Genomic DNA, 26,138 nt, shown 5'->3' on the forward strand with positions numbered 1-26,138 from the left:
TTCCTGGATCCTGAACATAAGAGACGGGTATTCCCTCAACTCTATATCCCCACCTCGTCTTCCGCATTTGAGTACCAAAGGTTTTCAGAGTATTCATCGGGAGACTCTCCTTCAAGAGGTCAGTCACTTACTTCAACAACACTATATACAGAAAGTACACTCCTCCCACCATCTGAAAGGATTTTATTCAAAATACTTCCTCATTCCCAAGAAATCCGGAGGTCTACATGCAATTCTGGACCTACTCTTCCTCAACAAACACATTCGGAAAGAAAAATTTAAAATGACCTCTCTCAAATCAATTCGTCCATTCCTGCAACCTATTGATTGGATGTGCTCCATAGATTTAAAGGATGCGTATGCCCAAATCTTGGAGTTACCTATGCTTTCAGATAGGAAACAGACATTTTCAATACAAAGTCCTTCCCTTTGGTCTCTCATCTGCTCCAAGAGTATTTACGAAATGCCTAGCAGTAGTGGTGGCACACCTCCGTCATCGGGAGATTCAAATATTTCCTTATCTGGATGATTGGCTACTAGTAGCCACAATTCTCTGTCTCCTCCGAAACAGTTTAACTCAAACAATAAATTGCCTCGAAAGTCTGGGTCTTCTGATAAATTACAATAAATCTCATCTTTAACCTACTCAGACCTTGGACTTCATAGGGGCATCCATAAACACCATTCAAAACAAATTTTTCTTACCTCAACCCCGGGCAATAGCACTTCTCTAGCCCAACATCTACTAAATCTTGCGACTACCTCTGCCCGCCAAATCTTGATTGTCCTGGGTCACATGGCAGCATGTACATATGTAGTCCTGAACACAAGACTTCACATCCATCACCTTCAAAGGGGTTTGAAACACCAATGGTCTCAATTCCGAAGCCCTTTGTCCACCCGAGTGAGACTAACCAGCAGCATGAAAATGGACCTTCACTGGTGGATTCGCCAACCAGCATTGACAGAAGGCTCGCCACTAAGGCCTCCTCAGCATCAATTGATTCTTACCACAGATGCCTCCCCCACAGGATGGGGAGCCCACATGGGCAACCTACAAACTCAAGGATTGTGGTTGTTCCAGGAACGCACTTACCATATCAATCTCCTGGAACTACGAGCCATCAAATATGCTCTTTGAGCTTTCGAACACATGATAGGACAAATGTCGTCATGATCCATACCGACAACCAAGTGGCAATGTTTTACGTAAACAAGCAAGGAGGGTCCGGTTCATGGAACCTCTGCAAAGAAACGGTAGAGATCCTGGACTGGTCTCACAGCAGGTGTATCTCCTTACAAGCCACATATATTCTGGGAATCAACGATTCCAAAGCGGACAAGTTAAGCAGAATTTTTCACCCACACGAATGGGCACTAGACAAACGCGTAGCCAACCAGATATTTTCAATTTGGGATCTTCCCCAAATAGATCTTTTTGCAACAGAAAGGTTCCCCTCTTTTGCTCAGCTTACCCCAGTGTTCACCGTCTGATACAAGATGCATTCCTACTTGATTGGTCTCAAGATCTGCTGTACACATTTCCACCAATTCCCCTGATCTCTCGCACAATACAGCAGTGCATCAAGGACAAAGCAGACCTAATTCTGATTGCGCCAGCATGGCTGCGTCAACCATGGTACTCTTACCTACTCCAGCTATCAATCTGCAGACCAACTCCTCTGGGGAACGCCCCCACTCTTCTCACCCAGCAAAAGGGTTCACTTCTCCATCTTCTCCACGCATCCTTGAATTTCACGGCATGGAGATTGAACGGCTCACGTTCCAAAACCTAAACATATCTCCACAGCTACAAGATATTTTAGTGGCATCAAGGAAACTATCCACCCGTCTGAACTATCACCGCATGGAGTTCCTCTATGGACATTGATCCACTCGCATGCCAACCTGAAAGGCTATTGACTTACCTCCACATCCTTTATGCGCAAGGCTTGGCCACCGCTTCCTTATGTGTTCATCTCAGCACAATTTCAGCGTATCGCACTCCTCTCAATGGAGAATCTATAGCATGTCATGCTCTGGTTTCCCGATTTTTATGAAGGGCATTCTGCATTTACTACCTCTAATCAAGAAACCCCCAGTGCCTTGGGATGTCAATCCAGGTTTGGAACAACTTATGCTACCACCCTTTGAACCAGTGCACAGTTGCCATCCTAGATACCTTTCCTGGAAGGTGCTGTTCTTAATCGCCCTCGCTTCCGCATGAAGAATCGGTGAACTTCAGGCACTAGTTCATTATTCTCCTTACTTGGAGTTCTACCATTACAAAGTTACACTACGTACACACCCTAACTTTCTACCTAAGGTAGTCTCCACCTTTCATTTGAACCAAACCATAACACTACCGATCTTTCATCCTAAACTACACGTAAACAGCAAGTGGTGTCTTCATTCCTTAGACTGTAAACGTGCTCTTGCATATTATAAATAACTCACTCAATCTCCTACCAGACCTTCGCAACTCTTCCTCTCATTTAATCCAAACGTGCCAGGTCTTCCAGTTTCAAAAAGAACATTATCTTCCTGGCTTACCAACTGCATACGTTTCTGTTACCAAAAGCGTTCGGAATCATTATCTACCACACCCAAAGCACACCAAATTCGTGCCATAGCTGCTTCCGTTGCTCACTTTTATGATGTGTCTCTCTTAGATATCTGCAAAGCAGCCACATGGTCTTCACTTCACACCTTCGCATCCTACTACTGCTTGGACAAACAAGCGTGGGATGATGCAAAAATGGGGCGGATAATTCTCCAAAAGAACACTTAATTAGTTCAGTCATTTCAGAACTGTCCGCCTCCTATTCTGTATTGACTATTACGCTCAATACTTCAGCTGGGGACTCCCAGACAGCATGGCTAATCCAGCTGCTTATCTATGGGGAAAAAAAAGCAAGTTTGCTTAAATAGCAGATGAATTAGCCATGCTGACCCTCCCACCTCCCTGGACAGTTCCAGTATTGCATGTCGTCCTGCTTTGACACGGACTGAGGAGCCTCGAGCAGGCACAGGGACAGGCAGGAGGGAACACCTCATCTAAAGACTTTGGGTGATCTTGGAGAGCTCCACCACCTAGTGGCACGGAGGCCGTACCCAAACACCTTGGCTAATTAATCTGCTATCTACGGAAAACACAGTTTACGGTAAGCAAACTTGCTTTTATTATTTGTAGGACTTTATACTGCCTGTAAGACTTATTTACCCAAGCAGATCACATTAATAACATATACAGTGTTGATCAAAATGAGAAAACAAAACAATACTTGAATACAGGATAAGTTCTTTCATGCTTTGAACCATGTTAAGACATTTCATTCAGACCAAGGGAATTCATACTCCTCTTATGATACCCTTGTACCTAGAAATCCTGTCACAGTGCACTGCAGAGCAGACTCCTGTCTAAGTACCTTGTTGGCACAGTTCCTCTTCTCTCTTGTGTGTAGAACCATGCTGGCACCTGTTATGCTGACGACTACTCTTCTTCTCTTGTAGAATTACAGCAGATTTCCAAATCTCTCCTGAACGCTTTAACTGAAATTCCTCTTATTTCACGGTTAGGGTCCTTCCCTTCCCTGGAAACAGCTGGGTAAGATTTCTTCCTCACTTGGGAAACTCCTGCTCCTCTTGTCTTCCACTGTAAGACACAGAGGTCCTCTTGTGATGGGAATTTGTCTCTCTGTCTCACTGTTTTCTCTCATTCCCGTCCCATCTTTCCCACTCTGAATTGCCCTCCTCCCCCCTATCTCCTTTGATCTCTTGGTAGGCGAAGGCCCTTTTATATGAAACTGCGTCTTTCTGCCCATATCCTCCCTGACTTGTTTGGTTCCGGTTGTTAGATCCTGTTCCTTGGCAATGCTGCCGATTGTTTGTGGTGCTGAGCAGGGGCCGGCAAAGAACTCTGTCCAGTATCACCCCCCCAATGGGTTCAGTTACCATTTGCCAGAGTAAAGCCTCTTGTGAAGGAGTCCAGGATCACTCTACTTCTAACTGATCCACACATGGGATGGTCTAATCTTATCCAATAGTTTAAAATCTCCCACCAATAGCACCTCCCCCTTTAGTCTAGTGCTTGACTAGATCTCTATCTGGCTCTTCAGCCTGGTGACAGAGATCTGTAGTTCACTCTGGATATAGAAAGAAATGTCCTCTCCTCTTTCCATACTGACCACACACATGCATACTGACCGATGCAATACTGACGTGCATCCAAACTGGATGCGCTTTTTTTTTTTTTTTATGTGCGCACAATTGCCTCTCCTGGGCGCTCGATGCAATAGACAAATGAGCTGTCATGCTAAAAAGGACACACTAGGGACAAGTTGTGCATCCCCAGTGCATTCATGGCCTCGGGCGTCCAGGAGAAGTGGCTGTACGCGGGTTAGGAAAACAGGTGCTCAATATTACGAGCATCCGTTTTTTCCTAACATATGCACAGCCAAGGATTAGGAAAATGGGCGCTCATAAATTGAGCATCCGTTTTGCTAACCTGACCGCCGGCAAAACGTTTTGTTTTTTTTTTTATTAATTTTATTTTTCACATTGCTGCTTTCTGTGGTTCCTCCGACTTAATATTCCCATGATATTAAGTCAGAGGAACCACAGAAAAGCGGTATTTTATGCTTTCTGTAAAGTTTTGGGCTCCTCCAGGCTTTACGCCAGCTCTGGGGCTGCTGTTAATTTTTTGAGGGTAAAAGTGTGTGCGTCATGCACGCATTAATTTTTTTACATAAGGGGGTACTAGCTAATAGCCTCATCAACATGGCATTTACATGAAATGAGTGCTTACTAGCTACGCGCTAATCCCCTTATTGCATTAGTGGTTATGGACCTGTATCCAACCGTAGGTTGGCCTGAGCACAGGGTATTACATTGCCTGATAGATTGCTGCAGATATCTGTGGGGCACTTCCCACCCGTCTTACCTACAAATACAGACACAAACACAAGCAGTACTAATGCTTTGAATCCTCTGCAGATTAATCAGGACTGCTCTAGCTCTGACAAAGTACTATTTATTCTTATAGAAAGCATTAACTGTGCTGTGCTAGCAACAAATATTTTTGCGTAATTCTGTTGGCAGATGCAACAAATAAAATCATTAAGCACTCCCATTTTTTGTTCACTTATATATTTCATTCTGTAGAAGAAATTAGTGTTTTAAAGTTGTTAAAGTTCCTTCCATTTAGAAACTTCCAACATTACAAATCTGAGTAAACTGGGGGCACTGCCTTGCAAATCTTCATCAGGCATTGCCCAGATCTGCATAAAGCATGAACATAGCACGGACAATTGAAGAATGGCTCTTCATCAAAGCCCCATGCAGATGTTGCACTGTTTGTAAAGCATGAGTATAGCATGGGGATAGCCCAAAGAGTTGATCTTTATCAAAACCCCATGCAGATGTCCTACTGATACAAGCAAAGCATGAGTACAGGAGAGCTGTGCATTCATTTGGAACAAATGGGTAATCTGAACTGAAAAAAAATACCTCGTTTGGTTCATTTTATTCCAAACAAAACAAATGGAAAAGGTCTCCAAAAACAATGACATTTTTCATTTTCAGATTCATTCAAGTCTACAGGGTAAGCACAACAGCAGGTGTGGCTTTTTTTGTTGTTGTTGTTTTACTAAAGACAAACCAGAAAAGATGGAGCCAGCATGAGAAGAAACAAGGGAGGAAGCCCAAACACGATCAAGCAGCCCTGTCCCAGCTGGCAGCTGCATGCATGTTGGACTGATTGGGCTCCGTTGTATTTAGCAGCTCCATGACCATGGGCCAGAGATGGCCTCAGAACAAGCTGTAACTTCTGTCCCAGCGTAGATTCCTTCACTGAGGCCAGCAGATGCAAATCTTCCTGTTCCAGAACAGTTGGCAACCCCTGGCGCCATCATCAGATGGCACACACCTGTCCGCTTGCTTAGAGTTGCGTATACCCAAGGCCCTTATGTCACTGCCACTGATACCAGTGATGGTGCAGCTGCCTAAACGTATCGCAGGTCAATAGGGTTTGAGTTTATGCTAACATTAAAGCCATTATGTGAGGGGACAGATAGCGACACAACCACCACCACAGTGTGGATGTGTGTGCAGGGTTATCAGTGCATGTGTGCAACTCACTGTTTGTCAGTACAAGATTGTCCTGTGTCACTTTTTTGTATCTGTGTGTGCGCGTGCCTCAGTGATATGAAATGGAAAGAAAGATGCCTGGGTGTGTTCTTTATTCTTTGCAGAACATGATATAGTGAGGTGGAAGAGAGAGCAGTACCAGGTGATGTTTTTGTTTCCTGCTGAGAAACCTAGTTCTCTCTTCCACCTTATTTCCAGAAGCAGAATTTGGGGAGGATTGCTTTTATCCTCTAAAATGGCACACTAACTCGCCATGAGGACAGGAGCCGGTCTCAGAATTATATTTCCTTTTGGATTTTCTACCTCTTCTGGATCTGCAGACTTAGAGCCTTAGTACTTTGTGCTTGACATAAATGTCTGAAGCCAGTGATCCCAGCTTTAAATACAAAACTTCTTTCATGCACGTTTGTTACAGAAAAGAAAGAAAAGACATTTCAGTAAGCTGACTGAAGCTGGAGAAATTACTCTGCAAAATTTATCCTCATCTGCTCTACACACAGACAAAGCTCACCCACTCTCTCACTGCCTATACCAGACGACCCATTCTGCTGTAGAAATGTCAGCTTCTGTTCCTGCTGCTTGTACGGATCGCTCATCATCCGGAGGGGATGCCAGGATCAGTGATCATATGTTCCACTCTTCCTTCCCCCAGCCCCACCCCTGACAGATCTGCCAATGCACCTCAGTCCTGACCCATAGCACTCCCTTACTAGGGATGCTGAAAAAGAGCATTACGCCCCACAAGTCTGAGTCTTCTTCTGGGCAGACCTGTCAGTAATGTAAAGATAAGATTTAGTTACATGATTCAAAGGTTTTTTAGTGCTGTCAAAATATTGTAAATGCTAGATATGTCAATGTCGCCATCTCTTACATTTGGCAATGAGCAATTTGGAAGAGACCCTAACATTTACATCTGCCATATACCTCCTAGTGACCCAGACGGGATGCTGGGCTCGCTGGACCATTGGTCTGACCCAGCCTGGTACGTCTTGTGTTCTTACAAAAGGGGCTTCAGGTCACCAGGAACTGACAATACCATGCAAACTGCTTCACAAAGAGCAGGGCTTCCCAGGCTGCCCTTGGAACCTCGCAGCAGGTCGGCTTTTCAGGATCTTCACAATGAATGCCTATGAGATAAAATGTGCATGCACTGGAGACCGAGTGTGTACAAAGTTTACCTCATCCCTATTCTTTGAGGATAACCTGACTGTGGGATCCCCAGGGCAGCTCTGGAAAGCCCTGTTTTTGCTTGATCCTTATTAACTGCTAGGGCTAAAAAGGCTTTGTGCAGGTGTTTCTTCCACTTATTTTCTGTGGAAGATGTATCTTTTTTTTTTTTTTTTTGAAGATGTGGGAAATTTTAATCCTTGGGCCAAATAGGTGCTGAATGTAAAACTGTGCAGAAAACTGACTTGTGGGCTCTTTGCATGTTCGTTGTGCCTGATCCTGAAACGTGGGCCCACGTGTCCCAATGTGTGGCCTGCCATGCCCTGGCTGCATTCTACAGGGCTTCTCTCTGTCAGACCGATACAGTTAGCCCGGGTTTGGACGCGCATTTTCGACGCGCTACCTTTACCCCTTATACAGTAAGGGGTAATAGTGCGTCGAAAACGCGCATCTAACCCCCCCCACCCCCCCCGAAACTAATAGCGCCCACAACATGCAAATGCATGTTGATGGCCCTATTAGTTATTCCCGCATGATACAGAAAGTAAAATGTGCAGCCAAGCCGCACATTTTACTTTCAGAAATTAACGCCTGCCCAAAGCTTGGCGTTAATTTCTGCCGGCGCCGGGGAAGTGTACAGAAAAGCAGAAAAAACTGCTTTTCTGTACACCCTCCGAATTAATATCATAGCGATATTAACTCGGAGGCCCCAAAAGTTAAAAAAAAAAAAAAAAAAAATTAAAAATCGGCCTGCTGGTCAGAAGACGGACGCTCAATTATGCCGGCATCCGTTTTCTGAACCCGTGGCTGTCAGCGGGTTTGAGAACAAACGCCGGCAAAATTGAGCGTCTGCTGTCAAACCCGCTGACAGCCGCCGCTCCTTTTACCGCGGGCCCTAATTTGCATAGGCCACCCTTCTGAATCGCGCGCCCAGGAGAGTGGCCTGTGCGAGCGCCGGGAAAGCGGGCGCTCGCCAGCTCTCCCGCGCGTTTTTCTGTATCGGCCTGTGTGTTGGAGAATTCGCAGCTGGCCAGGCACCGCACTCTGCCTTATTTATTTATTTATTTAACATTTTTCTATACCGACCTTCATGGTTAAATACCATATCAAGCCTTGCTGGCTTGTTGAGGAAATGATGAAGTACACAGTGAGCACGGGGGGGGCAGTGACCCCGATGCAGTGGAGGTGGTTGGGGCTGGGGGGGGGGCCAGTGACCCCGATGCAGTGGAGGTGTTTGGGGCTGGGGTGGGGGGGGGGATGTCTTTATTTTATATGCACTGCTGCTCAGTGCCAGAGATGGGGCAGCACACGGTGGGAGACTCGGAGAGCCATTCACTGGGATTGAGTCGATGTAGCATGGAAGAGATTGGGGCACAGTTATAAGAGACGCCCTGTTACATCTAACGCAGAAAGGACCCTCCGGGGTCCGTTTTGCTCTGCTCCGGAGTTCCATGCATAAGCTACGGCTCGGCACTGAATGCGGTCCCTGCTGGGATGCTTCTTTTTCTCCCTTTAATGCACCTCCCTCTTCTGTCCCTTCTCCCTCTCTCACCCTTGCCATCACACTCCCTTTCTTCTTTCATTCATCCCTGCTCCTCTTTCTTACCTCTCACAGCCTCCCCTGTCCTCCTCTTTGCTCTCCAGCTTCTCTCCCTGCAGGGCAGGAGGGTCTTGGGCGACTGCCAGCCGATTTCTGTAGAATATCTTCCCGAACTGCACCAGTGTTTTCAGAGGTAATTTACACTTTATCATTCAGCTCAGTAAAACACTCTACGACTTTTAACCTCTTAAAATCAGAGCTTTTATGAGCCAGGGGCATGGCGTGAGATGGGAGTAATGTCAACAAGAATTTCTTTACAGAGTAAGAAGTATGGTGGCCAGGTTTCAGGTTGGGGGGGGTGCTCCCAGCACTCCTAGGTTTAGTACATTATTTTATTTATTTTATTTAAGGGTTTTTTATATACCGAGGCACGTTTGTAACATCACCTCGGTTTACAATAAAACATAATGCAGCAACGGGCTTTACAAAAACCACGTGAAAACTAACAAAAAGCAACAGACTTTACACAGAAATTCATGAATTAATTGGAACTGCATAGTAAAGCTTAATAAATTAACAGAGACTGCATGATGAGATTAAGTACAGATCAAAAGTAAGTTAAAGGCAATGCTTTGACAGAGAGAAAGAAATAGGGTGAACAAACTGGGGTGGGTATTACCAGGGAAATTATCGTGGTGGGGGGATTGATATTTAAGTGCCAGAATGTCTGATATCTTGAGTGATTGCCAGGTGGGGGGGGGGGAGAGGTGCGGGGGGGGGGGGGGGGGAGATCAAGAGTATGCCTGTTTGAAAAGCCAGGTCTTGAGGTTTGGTTTGAATTTCCTGGGGCACGATTCTTGGCGGAGACTTGGGGGCATCTTGCTCCAAAGGGCTGGTCCTGCAATGGTGAGAGAGCGTTCTCTAGTGGAGACAAGTTTAGTGAGTTTAGTACATGAATCTGATGCCTATAACAGGGTCAGGTGCACTTCTCAGATGCTTTAAGCACACTCCGTTTCTCATGCCCTTCCACTCCCCCTTTTGCTGCCCCCTCTCCTCAGAGCACCTTGGTTTCAGGAGCAGTGATTTTTATTCTTGAACTTTTCAAAGAGCCAGAAATGCATAATATTAGCCTGCCGTTCCACTTAACATCTTTCCAATTTTCCACTACAACAGGCTCGGTGGGAGGGGGAGGCTGTGCCACGGAACAAGTGGGAGGAGATGCAGTAGCCAAGTGCCATAGAGATGTTGAAGTAAAGTAATCTTGTCCCCTAACTGATGTTTCCACAGGAATGCTGCACTATAATGTGCCAAATCCAGAGCAATACCTCCCATTAGAATACTGCACTATAAAATGTCAAACCCAAAGTGCTGGCAGAGGAATACCACACTATACTGGTCCAAATCCAGAATATTTATATGCATGTTATAGTGCACAGTAGAAACTCAGATTGCAGGATCTGTTCAACAGTGAAAGCTGACCTGGGAAGAGAGAAAACAGAGCCTATAAGAGTTGTAGGGCAGGGAGAGAGGCTGACTTATTTATCTGCCTTACAGAACGCTATGGCAAGAATCCTAACCAACACACGCAAAAGAGAGCATATTACCCCAATCCTTGCAGATCTGCACTGGCTGCCCATACAGTTCCGCTCCCAACATAAAACCTTAACCATTCTTCACAACATCCTCTACAAAAACAACTCCTGGCTTAAGGAAATGCCCCACTTTCACACCTCACACCGCCCCACAAGATCCACTTCTGCAGGCACCCTACACATTCCCCCCCTCAAGACAGCCCGCCTCTCCACCACCAGAGAAAGAACATTCACTATCGCAGGCCCTGCCCTCTGGAACTCTCTCCCCACACACCTCCGTCTTGAACCCTCATTACCCAATTTCAAAAAAGATGTTAAGACCTGGCTCTTCAGACAGGCCTACCCAGAAACCAACCCCTCGTAGCCTACCTCCCTGAAACCCACCCCTATCCTCCCCCCCTCCCCTGTAACACACCTCTGAAATCCCACTCCACTGTAAGTTCAAGTTAAAATGTACAACATGCTATAAATGCTGTAAATAAGTTATCTTTATAACCTGCATTAACTACTGTAAATAAGTTATCATAAATGACCTTTCTTTATATGCTGTAAATTAGCAACTAGATTTAACCTACGTTAATTAAGTCAGGCCTTAGTAGGGTTAGGGCAAATGCTAGTTGGCCTGGCCACATCCCCCTCCTCTTGTGCTGGCTTTCTGTTGGGCCAGAAATCCTGTGCGGGGGGCCTGTATTTGTGATCCAGTTTTACATTCACAGACCCTGCCCCTTCCTCCTATACTGGTTTCCTGTTAGATGGGAAATCTCATGCAAAGAGCCAGAGACTATGAGCACAGGCCCTGTGCTGTTGCCAGTAACTTCCTGTTTTGGACGGGAGAAGTAAGGGAGAGGAGTGGAAATCTCCTATTTTGTTTGTCATTGTCTGCATTTTTTGTAAATTTTCAAGTGTTAAAATGGGGTCATATTGGTTAAAGGTTTGGGAAGCACTGAGGTGGGGCTTGCATCCATAAAGGAAAGTGAATCTGTGTTCTTCCTCGTCATTGTTCATGTTTCTTTTGGGAGGCATAGAGGAATGGGGTAGGGGAATGGAGGATGCTGAGCATGATTTTGCTTCTTCCTGCAGTCAAAGGTTTGTAAGATTTGGATCATTAACTCCAGTAATTGCCTACTGCCTCCCATGCCTACCCCGGCCATATGTCTGTTTAACACTCCAGAGAGTCTGGCCTCTTTAACACTAACTAGATCAATGAGAGTCCAAGGAAAACTACTGCTGCCCACCACTTAATGGTGAAGCAGTTAATGGTGATGGCTTTTAAGAGGGGTGCTGCTGGGAGCCTGTTGTATTCATTGAGCTGCTAGAGCCTCTCTAGTGATGCACATCATAAACTGGGCCTGTATGCCAGCTTTGATTTACAGCTCTGTTTATTGGTTTAAATTTGTTTTCATTGGTGCTGGTCTGGGGGGTTAATGGCAATGTTGGGCTTTCCCTGTACCGCTATAAAGGCAGAATTCACAGGCCCTTGGCGGGAGGGTGTCCTAGTCATTGCTTGAGGGTGACACCTACTGGCCAGATTAAAGACCCATGATTTGGAGAAGAGCCCTGGAATGTGCCTCTTGGCTGCTGACTTTCCCTGCAGTGATTGAACTAAGTGGGTTGGAAGGGGATGTAAAATAGGTGAGAAAAAACCCGGCTGGTTGTGAACAAAGATTCATGGTACCATAGCAAAACATAAGTTGGTTCTGGCAGACTAAAAAATGCTAAACAAATATTTTTTCATTGGAGTACCATTACTGCACAGCAACGGGAGAACCCCAAGCTCAATAGCTTGGTTAGCATAACAAAAGTCTGTCTCTTTCCCCCCTATACAATAACAGGGTAAGAAGGGCAAAAATCAGCACCACCACTGAATGAGATGATGCCTGGAGCAAGTCAACAAAATACATAAGACAAAGTTTTTGGGGGGAGTGTTGCTTTCCTTTGCCCTCAGTTACACTTCCGCTGGGGTTTTTCCTGAGTCATCGGGGACTCAGTTGCCAGTAGGGACTGACTGGAGAGCCCATCTCTGGAAAGATGGTTTCTCAGTGCTCTCCATGTGTGCTGTTGGCTTGTTGATGTGCTCTCCCTTTCCACAGAAGAAATTTTTTGGTTTCTGGAGGGAGACACTGGGGGTTTATGAACTTTTATCCCAGAGCATGTTGGGATTTACAATCTCTGCTTCTTCCATTTTGCATCAGCAGTTCAGGTAGCACAGTGCATCAGAAGGTGGGGCTAGGGAGATGAATGGGATCTCAAAAAACCCAACATATGTAATATGCTGTCGACAACGGTGCCCATATCAGCCAGTATCTCTCGCCTGCCCCGAGACACTGCCATCATCACTGATACTTCGGCCAGGCTTGGTTTAGGCATGCACGATCGTGATCCCCATACTCCTAAATGCACCACGGTGGGACCCGCTCCATGGCATGCACCTGTGACATTTAAATTCCACCTGTATGGGTCTCCTGTTGCGCGCGCCCACCCGCAGAGTGTGTTGCACCTTGTTCTGTCCTGCTTTTGTCCTTCCTGCCGTGCTCCCATGGTTCCTGCCTCTTGGTTGCCTCCTTGCTGTTACCTTGGACTGTTTCTGCCTTTGCCTTGCCTGCGCCTGCCACGACCTGGGATCGGACCCGGACTGTGCCTTGCTTTCTACTTCCCATGACCTTGGACTGGACACCAATCCTTCTTTAGCCTGCAGCCCACCATGAGACGGGTAAGCTTCTTGGCCACACCTTCCTCTCGTGTCAGCCCATTCCTAGCAGATTACAACACGGACCTAAAGTTGGAAACTGGCTCATACTAAAAAAAAAAAAAAGTGTTTTCTGAAGAATAAAATAAAATAAAAGGAGCAATACAGACACCAGCTTTCAAAAGCATTAAACATTAATAGCTCCTGAGGAATGAATTACAAATAAGAACAAAACAGAGACGATCTTAATTATTCCGTTTGTTGTAACAGCCAACTGAATTATCTCAAAGGCGTTTCGTATTTTTGGCAGTGCCGATGTTAAATGGAAGGCAATAAAGAATCATTCGACTTTAAGCAAAGCCTCACACTCCAGGGCGCCAGATCAGAAAGTGATGAGAGTAAAAAGTGGAGGAAAGCCCTTCTGGTAGACAGAAGAAAAAGACGAAGCGAGTGCCCTTTGCAGATTCTGCTCAGACGTGGCAACATTACAAGAAAAATTAGCCTGCAGAATTAATGGTGCTTCTTTACCCTGCTGTATTTGCTTCTTATGAATGAACCACACACTGCCAAAGCTGCCCCCAACCACCGTTACCCAAGTACAAGCAATCTGCCGTATAGTAAAGATTTTCTATTGTTTTGTTTTCCTAGATTGCTTTGAAAATCCATCCTTAGAAGAGTAAGGCCGTCTATGTGAAAATTCAACCCCATGATCTGGCAGAAATGCAGATTGTCACAGGCCTAATAGTACCAAAGTATCCAGAAATAGAGGAAAGAACGACAGGATGAATCCATTTCGGAAATGAGCTGCCCAAGCAAGTTTAGGGGAAAATTTTAAAAACCCACAAAAACATGAAGATGGCCAACGAGAGAAGGAGAGCGTCGCCATTCTGTAAGGGACAGATGGCTCCCTATATCCTGCTGGAATTGCAACAAATTATGATGCACGACACTGCGGCTACTGGCGCATTCATCAAAACCGTGACAATATATTCTTATAACATAAATTACTTCAGTAACAAAGAACAATGTTGGAGAGAAAATAAAAAAAAAGCTTATGGAGAGTGATGAAGCTGCAGCCGCAGCTTCCTGAACTTGTTGGCGTTTGGTGGAATAAAGAGACAGTCAAAGTCAGGCAAGGTGGGAGATAACAGAGAAGGGAAAGGGTGGATAACAGGGTGAAATGAAGGTGGGGGTAAACCAGTAGATGAAAGGGTGGAGCGAGGGCAATACAACTTATTGGGGAAAAAAAAAAAAGGTAAATCGGGCACAATGTGAAGGAAAAGTAATGGGTTGCGTCACATGCAAAGCATCTCATTACCATGCCCATTATTAGTGCAGGTCATGGAAAAGCTTCCTGGGCTATGCCAGCCTGGGAACGTTGTGTAGCTGATGATGCTCCTAGGATAGCATTTAAAGGGGCTGCAAGACCCTACAACATCTTCTCCTGCACCCATGTGCCATATGCGGATGAGGTAGAGCCTCTTTCCTTCTCTACCTGGCAGATAAATAAGAAAAAAAAAAGCCTCTGCCAAAGGCTTAACCACTTTAAAAATGTCTGGATCTCCTCTTGCAGACGCTGACTATTCTAGTACCGTCCCACCTCCCCCCCCCTTACCCCATCAGTGTGGGGATCTTCAGGGGGTGCAGAAAGTGAGCCCTGCTTGCACCTACCCCAATAATGTCATCTTTTAAAATGGTGCTAGTGGATTTGCAACTCCCTTTTGCCCAGGGCGTGCAAATCGCATATGAGCCACGGCCGTGAACATGCCATTCTTCTAGCCACGATACCACGACGAAAATTCCCGCAGGCATTACTAAATTCAAGTACTGCAGTTTAGTAAATTCCACGGGAAATTCCTCACCGTATAATAGCACAGGGTCCTGCTGTTTTTTACCATAGCTTAGTACTGGAGGGCTTCTTTAAAGTTAGGTGGTGGGGGGTGAGAGAAGATATGGAAGATGACAGGATGGGGTGAGGCAATGAATGTCAGAGAGGCGCAGCAGTTGTGGTTTCAGGGTTAGATGAAGGATGGAGTAAGGTGGGAGGTGATGGGTTAGAGTGAGACGCTAGCTGAACGGGTGGCATGAGGTGGTATAATTTTATCTGATTGTATGGGTTTAGGTTTCTTATTTCTTTCAGGGAGAAGAGAAGCCGCCAAATTCCTGTAGTTACAGGTTATGGAAGGTACAGTGCTGGCAAGAACAATCTCTTTTTCAGGGTATCCCTGGTTGGAGAATACTAGTAAAGATATAGCCTATCGTTGGGGAAATGAATTGAAAGCTTAGGCTCACATAGATGTGGAATTTCTTATTGAAGTTATATGAGGGCAAAGAAATTTTTGTAAAAGGGATTGTAACCCCAAAAGTCTTTCTATTCTGTGAGGGAAAACACTACGTTTGGGGAAAGTTGCAGTTTCCAGTCTCATTCAGTTCTGTTAAATGTTCATTTGGTTAAAAGTAAAATTTACTGGGGTTCATTTTTCAAAAGGTTTCTGGGCGTAAAATCAGAAGTCGCATGTGTAAGTAGCACTTGCATGCACAAGCAGTATTTTGTAAAAGCCTGAAGTATGCGGATCTAGTTCCCCCTCCAGTTTTTATTTCTTACCAAATCCAAGATCCAGGCCTCCATCTAACTCGGTGAATCTCTTGACTCCTGGTCTGGGGTTCCTGTAGGAGGAGGATCTTTATCAGTGTCCTGGTATTAGCAGTTAGGGAATGTCATGATCTAGGGCAGAGCTTTCCAAACTTTTCATGTTGGTGACACACTTTTTAGACAAACATAATTTCGTGACACAGTAATTCAGTCTATCAGCAAACCAGAAGTTAAAGGTTAAACGAACAAAATGTATTTCAACAATTTATGTATGTTTCCTTAAATATATACATAAATAAAATGTTTCACAACACAACCTATCTCATAATAAATATTTGCAGGCTTCCACTTCCTCCAGGCTGATCTCGTACATTGTGAGATCGGCATAGAGAAAGTGCTACTCTTGCACATTACCAAAGATTACATGTGCCAATCACTAAAAAGTAATTTTTTTTTTTACCTTTGCTGTCTGATCTTAGTTTTCTAATCGGTTGGTCACAGGCTTTTTTTTCCACCTTTCCTTTCTTGTTTTTTTGCCAATTCCTTTTACAGGGTCTTTTTTTCTATTTCTTTTCTCTCCATCTGTCTTCCCTCAAACACACAATCAGGTTCTCATTCTCACACGCTATCTCACTCATTCTCACACACACAGGCTCTCACTCACATGCAATCTCACACATCCACAGCTCTCACTCTCACATGCCTCTCTCTCATACATACATACATACATACTGTCTCTCTCGTGCACATGCTGTCTCACTCTCACACACACAGGCTCTCTCACTCCTACATGCTCTCTTGCTCAAGCACAGGCTCTCACTGGCACATGCTGTCCCTCTGCACGGGTTGCCGAAGGATGGGCTCTTCAGAGGCCCTGATCTTCCCTGGCCGTGACATGGGATCTGCAGCGGGTTTCCTCCTCTTCTCGGGCTGCCGCGACGTGGGATCCGCAGCAGCCCTGCTATCGGGTTTCCTCCTCTTCTCGGGCCGTCGCGACGTGGGATCCGCAACGGCCCATTAATGCTGCTCTTCTTCTGTACGCAGCAGATGCTCCTCCTCCTTCCTGCCCACGCGGCTCCGGCAACGTTTTTCTTCCAGGGCTGCACAGGCAGGAAGGAGGAGGAGTGAACGTGACCCTTTTCTTCGGGCCGTGGTGATGTAAGCTCCACCACTGCCCGCCGATCTTCCTGCTATAGTTCCCTGCTTCCGCCAGCCCTGTGGATCGGGCGACACACCTCCACACTACAGGCGACACACTAATGTGTCCCGACACACACTTTGGAAAGCTCTGATCTAGGGGGTTCTTGTAGAAGGAGGAACTCTGTCTCCTGGTGTTAGTGGGCAGGGAATATCCTGATCTGGGAAGCCTTTAGGAGGAAGAACTGTATCATGGACCTGGTGTTAGCAGGATGGGTGGGGAGGAAACCTATTCAGTGTCATTCAGTGATGCACCCTCTTCCTGCTCTGGCTGTGTTGGTCTTAGAGTTAATCAGGAGGTTACCATAAGTGGACATGAGATGGATGGCTTCATGAGCATCCTGGGCTTTGCTGCTTGCTGCTGTCAGTAGCTGAGGAGGGAGGCTAGGAGGGGGTACCAGGGCTGCAAGGCCTGTCGCTCAACATCTTTAAGGTTGTTTAAGGATTGCTTGATAGCACATCTCACTTGTTTTTGCAGGCTCTTAGCATGCAGGAAAATATTTGCTTTCTGCATTTTAACCCAGTAACTCCATAGTAGAGAGTGTATATTTGTTTCACTGAAAACCAGAGAAGAAAAGCTTGTGGTCACATCCATCAAGATATAACAAACCTCCAACGTTTTACATATTTTTTTAAAATTTATCCTGTCCTGCAGGGCCTCTCTCCTTCCCAGTCAACTCTCATCAGGGAGCTATTATGCACCTGCTGGGTCCCCCTGTAGGGTGCATTCAGTCCCCCGTCCCCCCCCAAAAGAAAAAACCAAACAAACAGATGGAGAGGCAAGTCAGATATGGGTCTAGGCATTCCAGGTGAGATCAAGTTACGGATACAAACAGGCTGGCATTTGATCTTGGCAACAGCAAACTTAATAGTTTAGTCCTGAACGGGCCAACAGGTGGAATAGCCTCATCCAGGTGCAGGGTTGGCACAGGTCTCAGGCAAGCAGGTTCAGTCTGGAGTCCAACACAGGCCTGAAGCTCCGTGGCAGTACAGGTGAAAAGCCTTCTAGTTGCTGGGAGCATTTTCTTGTTCGCGGTAACCGCTTTTCACTGAGCATTGTTTGTGGTCTCGTCAGCCCACCAGCTAGGGCATTTGTCCTCTGATCTGAGCAGTCCCTAGTTCAAATCCTATGGTGACCAGACCTTATGGCACCTCTCATAGCTGGGAGCACTACAAGTCTGACAATCTGCAAATTTTATTTTTTTTTTGGTGACAGCAGCACTTTGAAAGCTCCGTGTGAGAGGAAGAGGCAGCTGGATCACGTCCTGGCTCACTGTCTGGGAGGCAACTGTGGAGAAAAAGTAACTTTCTCCCCGGTGGTGCTTTTTCAAAGGGCCTGGGGCATTTTCCTTTGAGCAGAGAGAAACCAGTGCTGACAGGTGGCACTTGTACAGCAATAGCCAAGACAACGTCCTCCTCAGCATCGCCAGCCAAAGAAGCCAGGTCTGGAACTGGTCCTAGGTCTCTCCAGAGGCAAATGTGCAGCGTTGCTGCTGGGCCAGATTCAAGTGACAGACAAAAGCAAAACCAAATTAATTTTTAAAAGCCTGCAAGTGAGTTGGCTTGCACAGTTTGAAAGTGGTGCATCTTTTGTCTGGCAGCTTAATTTCTTGCAGCTGTAGAAGGGGAGGAAGGTCCACGGTGAGAAAAATAAATTTGTGCCAATAGCAATCTGTGCAGAAAGTGTGTTAGGATTTTCACTGTAAATATAAGAACCAGACAGAGCTGCCAGCAATGGCAGGTTCTCTGCATATTATTTTGTTTGCAGAATGTTTTTGTGAGGAATTTTTTTTTTTTCCCCTTCTAGAAGTCACAGGAAAACAAAAGCCTTGGGCATTATTTTATAATTGTGCAATGCAAAGTGCCAGTGGTCTGCTCTTGCCTTGCTTTTACTGTGTAATTATATCTGGGCTGGTCATGGAATGTGGAACTGCCTCTTGGAAGGCCCAGAGCTGCCAGCCTCCTGCCGAGGAGGAACACAGGTGCTTCCTATTCCTAAAGGTTGAGTATCTGGAAGACTTTGCAGACAGACCAGGTCAGGGACTTCAGAGGCACCAAGATGCAAATTTGGGAGGGAGAGAAGCCATGTGGTTGCAGTTTAATAGAAGGGTGTGTTTGTAGGCTGTGCAGGTAGACTTGTGGAAAATGGATAGCAACTTCAGAGAATTGTAAATGGCCAAGAAAGTACCCTTAAAAGGGACAAAGATAAAATCTGTGAAACTGAGGGGGTGTCAGTATGTTTTGCAGACGAGATCCTGACGAATCAAGGCAAAGCAATGTTGGCTTGTCACAGGCCCGTAAATATCATGTAGTCTGGTCTATACATTGGTCTAAAAATGTCCGTGTCCGTGATTCCTGCTGCATATTTACATTAAGAGCATTTAGTGTCACCTGTGTCTGGCTGGCTGATCTGAGGATGTTTTGACCAGGACCCTGGTGAGCTAGCATAGTCATACCATGGTCAAGCAAACGTGATTGGTCAGCAAAACATGGCCCTCTCTAAACAATTACAGTAATTCAGCATGGTACAAAGGGTGCAGCAGAAGACATTTATCATCTGAAGCAGACTTAAGCAGTACATTAGGACAAAACCAGGCAAGGTATATTAGAGGTCCATATTCAGCCACTGGCCAACTAGCAGAGTTAGCTGGAGAAACTTATCTAGCTAACTTTGCAGAGATTTTCGGCAGGGGGATGTACTAAATATTCCTAGTTATACTAAATTTAGCTGATTCTGCCAGATAGGTTTATCCGGATAAACATCTCCACCCAGAAATGCCCCCACCCCCACAAGTTAAAAAGTTATCCAGCTAGCTCAGGGCCTGTCCACATGTTGTAACTTTCAAATCCTGCCATTTGTCCAGCTAAGTCCAAACTTAACCAGACAATGGCGCTGAACACTGGCCTCATAATTTTTTTTTTCGTCCAAACTTTCCAGAGTCTCCATCGCGGTGGCCGTGCCGCTTTGGTTACAGCCCTAATGGTAATTTTAAACTTTAATCATGAGCCTGAAATAAATTACTTTGCTTGGCCGCCAATCTCTGATCTCTGTCTGATCACTTTTCCAGCATGTCATTAACAGAGTGACCATGTTAGGATAGATTGAGCCAGCTCTGGTTTAGTCCCATGGCGTGTCATTTCTCTATCCCCTCAGCAATGGATTCAGTGTATGCTATTTGTTTGTTTGTTTTGTTCAGCTTTACAGTATGTAGTGGTTCACTGGTGACTCCTAGGCACTACAAAATTTTGAGGTTTGCATTTGTTCCACATCTGCTCTTTACATATATTCCACTTCGGTGTGGTTGGTTTGCTTCGGTTATTGTTGCCTTTGCTTTTCCAAAGTGACATTAACGGGGCATCCAGGCAGCTGCTTGTCATCGACAGACTCGACAAGTCCTTGTTTTTCCCAGTGCATATCATTTGACTCTCCCTCCAGCAAAGAATTGGGGAGGTGTAAAACCAGACCTGGCTCATCCTGTCCTTAGGAGGTCCGAGCCACCTGCGTGAGAACCCTTAGTCAGCTGTACTCGCCAGGATCTTACCAGGGCTGGAAAAAAAATAGTCTGGTTTTTTGGGGGGGGTGTAAATTAACCTGGGTTTTGAACCAAAAGATATACAAGTTTTGCCTGATCTCCTAAGAAAGCAGACTGGTTTGTGGCTGCTGTGGACTGGAGTAAAAAAAAAAAAGGCTTGTGGGCTCACCGCAGCAGAATTTTTTCTAATTCATAAATAATCGATCCTAAACTGTTAACAGAAGAAGGGTTAAGTTTCCGCAGACCTTGCAGGGAGCACCTTCCAAGCACAGGTAGGTGCCTAATCCGGCAGCGGTTGTGTGATGAGAGAAGTGAATAACGCAGATGGGGAGAGAACCTGACCCTCGGACCTCTTACTAACGGCGGCACACACGGCACCTCTGAAACTCCTGCAGCAGCTGGAGGGAAAATGTGATTAATCAGAGGTCACACACTTACACTCTCTCTCTCCTCTGTATGGCTCTCTCATTTTATTCTGTTTTGATATCAGTTTCCTTTTTCTTGCTCCTACTTTTTCTCATTTTTCCTCTTATTTGTCTCTGCTGTCCTTGCTGCTCCATCTCGCAAGCTTTTTTTTCCTGTTTTTTCCGGTTTTCCCTCCATCTCTTGCTCCTGTCGTTATGATTTTCTTTTTTACTCATTCTTCCTCTGTTACTCCCATTTTCTCTGTTGGTTTTTTTTCTCCCCCCCACCTGCAGAATTTCATGTGTAAATGACATGTCTAATGACTGTGGTATTTGTGCTTCATGTATGATTTTTCTCCCCTCATCTGTCTCTGCTCATCCCCCTCTCCAGATGGCATTCCTTGGCGAATCAGGTTACCCTTGCCAGTCTGAGAACTTGTGGTTCACCTACTCTGTCAGCAATGCTGGTAGGTCAATAGACATTATTACTGCAGTAACACTCATCTTCTCTTCCTTCCCGTTCATGAATGCACAACCTCTGTGATGGGCCCAGGCCTGACTGGACCCAAAATGCTGATTTTAGCCTCTGCAGGTGAGGTTCTCAGTATGTGCTTTGCTTAATGATATAATCCAAGTAAAGTGCTGCATATTTAGAATAGGATTGCAAAAGCTTATATATAGGGTTGAGAAAGTTTAAGCCCCTTGGATCTGTATTTTAGCACAATTTATACTCAAAATATGATAGGATCCTATCTAAAACCTGCTAAGAGAGGAAGATAACCCCATTTAATAAATAACTTGGACAAAGAGGGCATATTTTATTTATTTATTTAAAAACTTATAGCCCACAAGTAACCATGATTCTAGGCAGGTTACAGCAGTACATTCACAAATGTAAAATATACACAATAACAATAAAACGCAAACTACAAAAAACTGCTGTCCAGGTCTAATAAGGCCCAACGTGTCAACAAGGCAATAACCATCAGATTACATCATTTAAACTCTGTTCAAACAGATAAGATTTTAACAGCTTTTGGAACCTCAACAAAGACTGCTCTGCTTTTAAATCATCTGGTAGTTTTCCTTATTCAAAGAAAAGATTGAGCAGTAAGTATCTGTGTGAAAAAGTATGTGAACTATTGATTCAGTAACTGGTGGTACATCTGTGAGCAGCAATAACTTTAACTAAACTTTTCCTATAATGGTTGAACAGTCTCTCGCATCGCGCTTCAGGAATTTTGGTCCATTCTGCCATTCGGAACGGTTTCAGTTCTGTGAGCTTCCTTGCATGAGCAGCTCTCTTCAAGTCTTGCCACAACATTTCACTAGGGTTTGGGTCAGGACTATTTGTCTGATAGTGAATGGATGAAGCCACAAATGTATAGAAATGGTCTTTTAACCCTGTCCAGACAGATGAGCATCAACCACTCTTTTAACTATATTCCCTGAAATTTCTTTTGAGCATGGTATGATGAGTTTCCACTAAGTGTTATGGTAGAGACCAAACTAAAAAACTTTTGGACCTTTATATAAGACATGAGGCCCAAACTCATTCATGTAGCTTTATTCTTCAGGGTGGTTTACATATTTTCAAATTTATGTTTGTTTATTTTTATTTAAAACTTTTCTATACCGACATTCATAGGAATATCTCATCGGTTTACATTGAACAGGGGAAACAGTTAACTTTTGGAAAAGGAATTAGAAAGTTACATGGAACAAGGGAGAACTGGAACTTGGGTGTAAGAGGGATAGAAAAGAAGTCGAGTAACAGAATCGTGAATTTACAATTAGAGGTATATATTTAAGGAAGCACATTATTCTAATTTAGTCAGTTAATTATGCTTAGGAAACTAGGGGTTCACTTACTACTTAACACACTAAATTAGTCTTTGTTCCTTCTGTGTATATTACTGTGTCTCAAACACAATTTTTTTTCTATCTTTTTTATTACATAAGAAAAAATTGGTTTTCAGTTAAACAATTTTATCATGGTAAGAGCACTGTATATATAAAGTGCTGGAAAATTGCCGGTGTCCCTCGCAGACCAAAGGGAAAGCTGTGACCTAGTATAACCCTAGAAAAGGTAGAAAAGGCAGGCTTTTTTTTTCCTCTTAACTCAGGTTCAAGAGAATCTATTAATATCCCTTAGCTAAACCTAGCCTACAGATATATTTGACTTTTTTTGATTCATCAAACTATTGTCATTGCTGTAGTTCATTTGAATATGTAGAATAAGGGTCAATAAATAAATTGCAAGTGATGATTTTAACTGAACTAATTCAATGCATCTGTAACTAGCTTTCTAGAGCTTTGCTCCCTTCATCAGGTCTAATCAAGTAACTCATCAACCCATGAGAATAGGATGAATTTTGACACTAAATGAATCTAACAAAAATCAATGCAGAATCTTATTGACCCATCGGGTTTTGGTATCAACATTATTGGGCTAAACCATGTTTTCTAGGATTGCTACAAGAGATTTGAGCACCTCGTGTTCTCAGAAGGGTAGTATAGCCTCTGATTGATATTCCTTATAGGGCATTTATGGGATGAATCCATTACTTGTGCTTTTCCCAATCACTATGAAAAACATCCTGATACTGGCTAACTAAAATCAGAAATTGTTGTTTGTTTTTTTTTATAGTAGACAACTGTTCACCCATGGTCTCCTACCTGTTCTATTAAACATAAGAGAGCTGCTGTTACAGAATCCACTGCTGGAGGAAGGGCTGCTGCTGTACTGTCTGCTGTATAAATTGTCAATGCTGCCGCTCAACCATCTCCTGCAGATAACTGCTGTGGTCTCTGCTGTTGCAGTGAGCCATCGTTCGTGGCTGCTCTGCCAGTCACTTGAACAGTTTTTCAACCTCCATATTAACAAGACAGTTTTTTCTTGCTTGTGCAGCAGAGGGCCACAGTCCCACTTCTGACTCAGACCGAGAGTATCCCCCATTGGAAAAATGGAGGCTTTTTACAAGGAGGTAAATTTAGACGTGCAGTGCTTGTTGTTAAGCAAAGCAACATAAAATGAAGGTGTTATTCAAATAAGTCCCAAAGCAGTAGCTCGTGTACAAAGGGAGCACATATTATGCACCTGTTATTTCTACAAGCTGCCAGTTGGGGTGGGTAATGCTGCATGTACATTCGAAAATTGCCATCTTAAGTCAATATAAGAATTGCCATGCTGGGTCAGACCGAGGATCCATCAAGCCCAATTTCACATTTCCAACAGTGGCCAATCCAAGTCACAAGTATCTGGCAGGATCCTAATAGTAGATAGATCCCATGCTGCTAACATCCAGGCATAAGTAGTGACGTATCTGGTTAATAACAGTTTATGGATTTCTTCTCCAAGAACTTGTCCAAACCTTCTTTTTTTTTTTTTTTTTTTTTTTTTTTAACCCATCTGAGCTAGCTGCCTTTATCACATTCTCTGGTAACGAATTCCAGAACTTAATTATGCACCTAGTGAAAAAAAATGTTCTCTGATTTGTTTTAAATGTGCCACTTATTAACTTTATAGAGTGTCTCCTAGAGTTTGTATTTTTTGAAAAAGTAAATAACTGATTCCACTCATGATTTTATAGGCCTCATCTGCCATTTAAAATGCCAAATCTCCCAGTCTGGCAAGGTCCTCCTGCAATTTCTCACAATCCACTTGTGATTTCAATACTCAAAATAATTTTGTGTTAGCTTCAAATCTGATCACCTCATTCATCGTTACCTTTTCCAGATCATTTGTAAATATATTAAAAAAGCATCGGTCCCATTACAGATCCTTGCGGCACTCCATTATTTACCTTTCTCCACTGAGAAAACTTATTATTTATTCCTTGTTTCCTATCTTTTAACCAGTTTGCCTTCTACCCATTACTTTTTATTTTTCTCACACATCTTTCATGGGGTACTTTGTCAAATGCTTTCTGAAAATTGAAATATACTATATCCACCGGATGGATCACCATTATCATATGCTTATTAACTCCTTCAAAAAATATAGATTAGTGAGGCAAGATTTCCCTTGGGTAAATCCATGCTTTTCTATATGTTATATGATTTTATTCATTAGAATAGTTTCTATGATTTTTCCTGGCCCTGAAGTTAGGCTCATTGGTCTATAATTTTCTTGCTCACTCATGGAGGCCTTTTAAAAATCAGCATCACATTGTCCATCCTCCAATCTTCAGGTGCAATAGCAAATTTTAATGATGGATTCCAAATTACTAGTAATAGATCTATAACTTCATTTTTGAGTTCTTTCAGAACCTTGGGCTGTACACCATCTGGTCCAGGTGATTTGCTACTCTTTAGTTTGTCAGTCTGCACCATTAAATCATCCAGTTTCACCGTGATTTGTTTTAGTTCTTCTAAATCGTTTCCAGCATAGTTCTCACCAATATCTTCTTCAGTAAACACCAAAGCCAAGAATTCACATGCTGTGCATGCCATTATCTTGTGTGGCAAGCCAGGTAATATGTTCTGTGCACATGGTGTTAATCCAGGAGGTATATGTGCAGTTGACGTGTGTACATAGGCTTTTAACTCACACGCTGCACGTACTGTGTGTATATGCTGTCATTTATCGATACTTGTGTCATAATTTGTGAAATGCATGTGTTACATTGGGCAGCGCTCTTGCATGTACTTGTAATGTATGCAGTACACATGCTTTTAAACTGTGCATAATGCATGCTAACTAATGCAATATATGTGCTGTTAATGTGTGGTTGCATGTTCAGTAAGGGTCAGGAATTGGGCTGGACAGACTGTGGCTTGGTGGAAAGATTCAGATAATTACCGCAGAAAATCTCTCTGCTCACATTCTCACTGCTTCGTGCCCTGTTAGCTGCCATTTTATGTCCACCAGGGATACTTTCCCAATATAATGTTCTTTATGAGCAGTCTGTCTCATTACAGTTTTAATTAAGAAACAGGAAAGTGAATGGGGGAGGGAGGCAGAGGGGCAGCTTCAGGCACATCCTGAACTACAGAAGAAATGTTAAACTGCTTCGGGTCACTGACTACACGCACACACATTGTACACCTACCCATATACACACTTACACACACGTACACGTACACACACACATGTACACCTACCCATATACACACATACATTGTACTCCTACCCATATACATACATACACACACACGTTGTACACCTACCCATATACACACGCTGTCACACACATAGGAAGGTAATTTTCAGCAGTCCACATTGGGCTAAAGTCTGCTGGGTACAAAGCGCATAAATCCTCTTTGAAAATGTGTGG

The 26,138-nt window shown here is 44.1% G+C and overlaps 1 long non-coding RNA gene across 1 annotated transcript in view; it reads left to right on the plus strand.

The window, feature by feature from the left end:
- LOC115074447 overlaps positions 1 to 26,138 on the plus strand; it is a 73,801-nt gene that overhangs the window by 17,248 nt on the left and 30,415 nt on the right. Inside the window, exon 2 of the long non-coding RNA XR_003852244.1 lies at positions 21,251 to 21,326. This is a non-coding gene — a long non-coding RNA (uncharacterized LOC115074447). The remainder of the gene's footprint in view (positions 1 to 21,250; positions 21,327 to 26,138) is intronic.

The sequence above is a fragment of the Rhinatrema bivittatum genome, chromosome 12 (genome assembly GCF_901001135.1).
Source record: "Rhinatrema bivittatum chromosome 12, aRhiBiv1.1, whole genome shotgun sequence".
NCBI lineage: Eukaryota > Metazoa > Chordata > Amphibia > Gymnophiona > Rhinatrematidae > Rhinatrema > Rhinatrema bivittatum.